This window comes from Coenobita brevimanus, chromosome 30 (genome assembly GCF_032717465.1).
Source record: "Coenobita brevimanus isolate Jiangsu-jjx chromosome 30, ASM3271746v2, whole genome shotgun sequence".
Classification (NCBI taxonomy): domain Eukaryota; kingdom Metazoa; phylum Arthropoda; class Malacostraca; order Decapoda; family Coenobitidae; genus Coenobita; species Coenobita brevimanus.
The window spans coordinates 35,790,341-35,796,495 of record NC_136983.1 but is presented as its reverse complement, the minus strand read 5'-3'; the positions used below and the strand labels follow the sequence as shown (position 1 = coordinate 35,796,495).

Sequence of the window (6,155 nt, the reverse complement as noted above, 5' to 3'; positions counted from 1 at the left end):
AAACTTGTCCCTCCTTTTAATGAATCTGATTTAACCAAGTATTTTCAGTTGTTTGAGAGGGTAGCTACAGGTTTTAATTGGCCCAAATAGTATTGGCCAGTACTCCTTCAAACTGTTCTCACCGGTAAAGCTCAAGTAACTTATGCATCTTTACCTCAGGATCAATCTGATAATTATGATGTAGTTAAGAGCTTGATTCTTAAGGCATATGAGCTTGTTCCTGAAGCTTATGGAGTAAAATTTAGGACAACTTACAAGCAAGATAAGCAATCCCATGTTGAGTATGCAAAAATCAAAGAAGATCTGTTAGAGCAGTGGTTAAATTCTAAGAATGTGGATTCTCATTTTGGTAAATTTAAGCAGATGATTTAGCTGGAGGACTTCAAAAGGTGTATTAGTAAAGATGTAAGCCTATATCTTGATGAGAAAAGAATAGATAATTTGTCTGATGCTGCAGTTTTAGCTGATGAATATGTTCTCACTCACAAGAGATATTCTAAAGAAAAAGGGAAAGCTGAGAGTAAGTACGTTGCCTCTACTCAGAGTACAGGTAACAGGAAAGAGAATAAAGATGATGTTTCTCAGGAAGTAAATACCAGCTTCACCTCTAGATTTCAGAAAAGTAAATGCACTTATTGTAGTAAGCTTGGTCATACTATGGAGAAATGTTTCAGGAGACAGCGTGATGTGAACAAAAAGGAGTCTTTAAATATTCAGTCAATTGGTCTAGTGTCTACCCTTGAGAGTTCCCAGAATTCTTTAACTGAGTTAACTGAACCTGCTTTGAGGGGTAACTTAAATTCTCATGATGGAGCTCCTCTTTTGAGCAGTAACGTGGGTGACACTCTCAAGAGTTCATGTGCTAATTTCCTGTCTGATGGTTTTGTCAGTCCTCTGGACAGTAATGACAGGAAATCAGTTAAAATATATCGTGATACAGGTGCTTGCCAATCCCTTATGCTGACCAGTGTTCTAGGCTCTAATGTTAATTCCTCTGATGAAACTGTAATCTTACAAGGTGTAGGGAATAATTACTTCTCTGTCCCTCTATGCAAAGTGAATTTAGAGTCTGGTTTTGTTAATGGTTCCGTTATGGTTGGGTTGGTTGAGACACTCCCAATGTCAGGTGTAACTTTCTTACTTGGAAATGATATTGGTGGAAGTCAAGTGTGTCCAGCTCCTCAGTTGTCTAGTGAGCCAGTGGCTGCGGCCCAGGATTGTGATGTCCCTGATGTGTTCCCTGCATGTGCTGTCACTAGGGCTAAGTCTAAAGTTACTGGTGACTTAGAGGATAATGATGATGATGTTATCCTAGCTGACACTTTTCTTGCTAATTTGGCCCACTCACCAGATGAGGCAGTACCCCGTAGTGTTGATAATTTGTCTCGTCAAGAGTTGTTTGAGTTGCAGGTTGCTGACCCTGAGTTGAAAGGTCTAGCTAACTCTGCTTGCAGTGAGGAAGAGTCAGCTGGTGCTTCTACTTGTTATTATGTAAAGTCAGGAGTACTTATGAGGAAGTGGAGACCCCCAACAGCATCAGCCGACTCTGAATGGGAGGTTGTACATCAAGTTGTCATCCCTCGTGTTTGTAGGCAGGATAACATTAGAGTGGCTCATGATTCCAGTTTGGCAGGACACCTTGGAGTGAGGAAGACTGTGGCACGCATTTTGAAACACTTCTACTGGCCAGGTATCTTCAGGGATGTTTCCTGGTATTGTAAGTCTTGTCACACCTGTCAAGTTGTGGGGAAGTGTAATCAGACCGAAAAGGTTGCACCTCTAGTTCCCATTCCTCCTTTTGAGGCGCCATTCACCCGTGTGTTGGTGGATATTGTGGGCCCTCTTCCTAAGACTTCTTCAGGATTTTCTTATGTGTTGACCCTGATTGATATGGCTACTCGTTATCCTGAAGCCATTCCACTTAGAAATATCTCAGCAAAGAACGTGGTTAAGGAAATGCTAGGGTTCTTCACAAAGTTTGGTCTGCCCAAGGAGGTACAGTCAGATCGGGGAAGTAATTTCATGTCGAATATTTTCAAGCAGTCTCTGAAAGAGTTGGGCATCACCCAGATCACGTCTTCAGCTTACCATCCCCAGAGCCAAGGAGCGTTGGAGAGATATCATCAAACACTCAAATCGATGCTCAGGAAATACTGTTTGGAACATCAGAAAGACTGGGACAAAGGTCTTCCATTCGTTGTATTTGCCGCAAGAGAATCTCCAAATGAATCACTGGGCATCTCACCCTTTGAACTACTATTTGGCCATTAAGTAAGAGGACCCCTTAAGCTACTCAATGAATGCTGGCTGTCGGAGGAAGATGACGTCAACCTGCTGGAGTATGTGATGAAGTTCAAAGAACGGCTGTCCACTGCTTTACAGTTGGCGAGAGAGAATTTAGGAGCTGCTCAGGAGAAGATGAAGACTTGGTATGATAAGAAGTCCAGGTTACGCCACTTTCAGCCAGGAGATCAGGTTTTGATTCTGCTACCGGTTCATGGGCAACCTCTTCAAGCCAAGTTTAGTGGTCCTTATTTCGTGGAGAAGAAACTCAGTGATGTCAACTATGTCATCGCCACACCAGATCGTAGAAAGAACAAGCAACTATGTCACATCAACATGCTAAAGTCATATATCACAGGTGAGACGAAAATAATCCAGTCTGCACTGTAGCTGTTCCACCCGAGTCTGCAAGTGAAGCTCTCCCATGCAGTATGAGCCTGAGTGATAGTTTGGGGAAGAATCCTGATATCATGAATGATCTCCAGACTAAGCTTTCTCATCTACCTCCCGAGGAAAGGCAGGAGTTTTCGGCATTACTGCAGGAGTACCCGCAAGTGTTCCGTGCCACTCCAGGAAGAACCACTGTGTTGATGCATGATGTCGATGTCGGAGACGCAAAGCCAATTAAACTGCCTCCTTACCGTGTGAACCCAGTGAAAGTTCCTCTCATCCAGAAGGAGCTTGGCTACCTGTTGGACCACAAGATGATTGAGCCCTGTCAGAGTGAGTGGAGTTCTCCTGTCACTCTAGTCCCTAAACCAGGTGGGTCACAGCGGCTTTGCATCGACTACAGACGTGTTAACCAGATAACCAAAACAGACACTTACCCTCTCCCTCGCGTGGAAGATTGCATAGACAAGATCGGAAAGGCTAGGTACATAAGTTAGTTTGATTTGTTAAAGGGATACTGGCAAGTACCTATGACTGAACGTGCTAGGGAGATCTCATGTTTTGTAACACTAGGAAAGACTTTTGCATGTTCTGTAATGCCATATGGCATGAAGAATGCACCAGGCACATTTCAGAAGCTCATGAATGTTGTAACAGAGGGTTTGGCAGGGTGTGTTGTTTATATTGATGATGTATTAATCTTCAGTGACAACTGGAAAGATCACCTATGGCATGTCAGTAAATTTCTTGAGCGTTTGGTTCATGCTAATCTTGTAGCTAATTTATCAAAGTGTGAGTTTGGTCAAGCTAAAGTTCAGTACCTTGGGTATGTAATTGGTGATGGACATGTTGCACCACCAAGAGCTAAGGTTCAGGTTATAAGTGATCTTCCCAGACCTAAAAGTAGGAAAGAGCTACAAAGATTTTTGGGAATGGTAGGTTATTACCGGAGATTTGTTCTTAACTTTTCTATTCTTGTATCACCACTTACAGACCTACTGAAAAAGGGAATAAAATTTGTCTGGACCGATAACTGTGAATCCTCTTTCAACAAACTTAAAGCTATTCTATTAAGTCAGCCAGTGCTCGCTACTCCAAATATTGCTAAGCCTTTTAAGATGGCTGTTGATGCAAGTGATACAGGAGCTGGGGCTGTTTTGCTGCAAGAGGATGAGCAGGGTATTGAACACCCTGTATCTTATTACAGTAAGAAGTTCACTCCACCTCAAAAGAACTACTCAACTACTGAGAAAGAGCTTTTGGCCTTGATTTTGGGTTTACAGCATTTTTCATTTTATTTGTGTTCTGGTTTTGACCCCATTGTCATTTTTACCGATCATAACCCACTGAAAATCCTTAGTAAGTTTAAAGATAAAAATCAGAGATTGACAAGATGGAGTCTACTTCTTCAGGAGTATTCATTAGACATACAACATGTCAAGGGGAAAGAAAATGTTATTGCAGAGTGCTTATCTAGACTTTAGACAGATTGTTTGAGAGTAATAAGAAATTTCCTTTGTAAATTTATTTTTCTTTGTGGGGAGGTGTTACATAGCCTATGATTTCATCATCCTTTGTGTAATTTTAACGCACAGTATGCTGCATGTTTGATCACGAGCGTGTTCTGCCTCACTCCCCCCCTCCTCCCTTATAGTAGAGTAAGTCGTTCTTTCTGTTGTTCAGAGCAGGAGTGTCAACTCTTTGTCCCCTCTGGCTTCATTTGCGCGTCCTTCTTACAAGTTGTATCAAGCTCTGCCGGCCCCTATATAATGAGCTCAGTCTCTGCATTATTGCCACTTAGATCTACTCCTCATTTTGTTCACATCTCTGTCCTCCCCTGTACAGTTGTTATTATTGTGAGTGCTCAGGAAGTCTCCAACCGTCTAGCAGCTGTGTAATTTGAGTATGACTGTTATTGCATTTTTTCTTTTACTGTGTAGCGTAAGGTGTTAATTTCTTGGGCCTAGTAAGGTTATTGTGATTCATGTGTTTTTATGTCAGTCATTTTTGATAATATTTTGTATCTGTAATAATATATCTTGCATTCACTGAGTATTATCTGGTATTTCATTTTATCAGGGCTGACTTAGATAAATTTACTCATGTTAATTTCGTGTTAATAGAGGCTATTGCAGTTAACTATATATTTAACCTGTTTTTTGCCATTACATTATCCTTATGAGTCCTGAATGTTTTGTTGTTAGTTTGAGCATTAAACTTTAACTTGTAATTTTACCTAACTCTTTTGTTTTGAACCTGGAACTTTACGGGACAGTAGTGATTTTTAGTATTCTCACTTAAAGTGTACATTATCTTTCTCTGTTCCGTAACAATATATATATATATATATATATATATATATATATATATATATATATATATATATATATATATATATATATATATATATATATATATATATATATATATATATATATATATATATGAACCTCTTATCTATCTAAAGATATATATATATATATATATATGAACCTCTTATCTATCTAAAGATATATATATATATATATATATACCACGTTCAGTACACCGCTTCCCGTCCGATCAGCGAAGTTAAGCAACGTTGGGTCTGGTTAGTACTTGGATGGGTGACCGCCTGGGAACACCAGATGCTGTTGGCATCCCTACGTGTCAAGTGGGGTTGGTGGAGGATTAGTGCCCCTCCCTGTAAAACAATTAACTCTAAGCCCTTGGCCACCCCGTCTGGGATACATGGCGTCTGGCAATGAATGAATAAATATATATATATATATACTTATGTATATATATATATAAGTTTATTATTTATCCATGGTTAGATTAATATTAGATAAAGTAACCCTATAGTTTTCCTTCATTTTTCTAATTATTTCTTTGTATAGATAATTTACAATACTTATATAGCATACACATCTGACTCAAAGGGTCTCACTTGGATGTTTAATTTTCCTTCCATAAATACTGATTGCAAGTGTGCAATCCTTGCTTGCGTTCTGAGCATAGCCATAATATAGAAGATTATAAAGAGAACTGGGCTGTACTCATAATATGAACTGAACATACTTATACCCAGTTCCTCCTAGGGCTTCATTGTTTGATTGATTAATTGCATAGTTTCAGTCTTAGGTATAGTCAACTTAATATTTGTGCTTCTGTTAAATCCATCTCGGGCAGTGGTAGGAACTATTTGTGTTTGTGATTAAGGCTGGCAGAGTGATTTTAACAAAAGTGGGCAAAGATGGTGTAAGTATATCAATCTTTCTATCTGTTGTCAGACGCCTTAATCCCGTAAGGAGTGGCCACAAACAAAACGTCTCTATGTCGCCCTGTCCCCCACCATTTCATTGCCTTGCTCCCAGCTCCCCCCCCTCCCCCTCGCTCAGATACCTCTCCACTCCATTCCTCCATCTCATCCTTGGCCTCCCCCTCCCTCTCCCCCCTCAACGTCACTCACATACACTCTCCTCGTCAGTCTCTCGCTCTCC

General features: G+C 40.2%; 1 pseudogene; it reads left to right on the top strand.

The window, feature by feature from the left end:
* The first annotated feature begins 5,193 nt into the window (after positions 1 to 5,193).
* Positions 5,194 to 5,312, top strand: LOC145395372 (5S ribosomal RNA; annotated as a pseudogene).
* Positions 5,313 to 6,155: the final 843 nt, after the last annotated feature.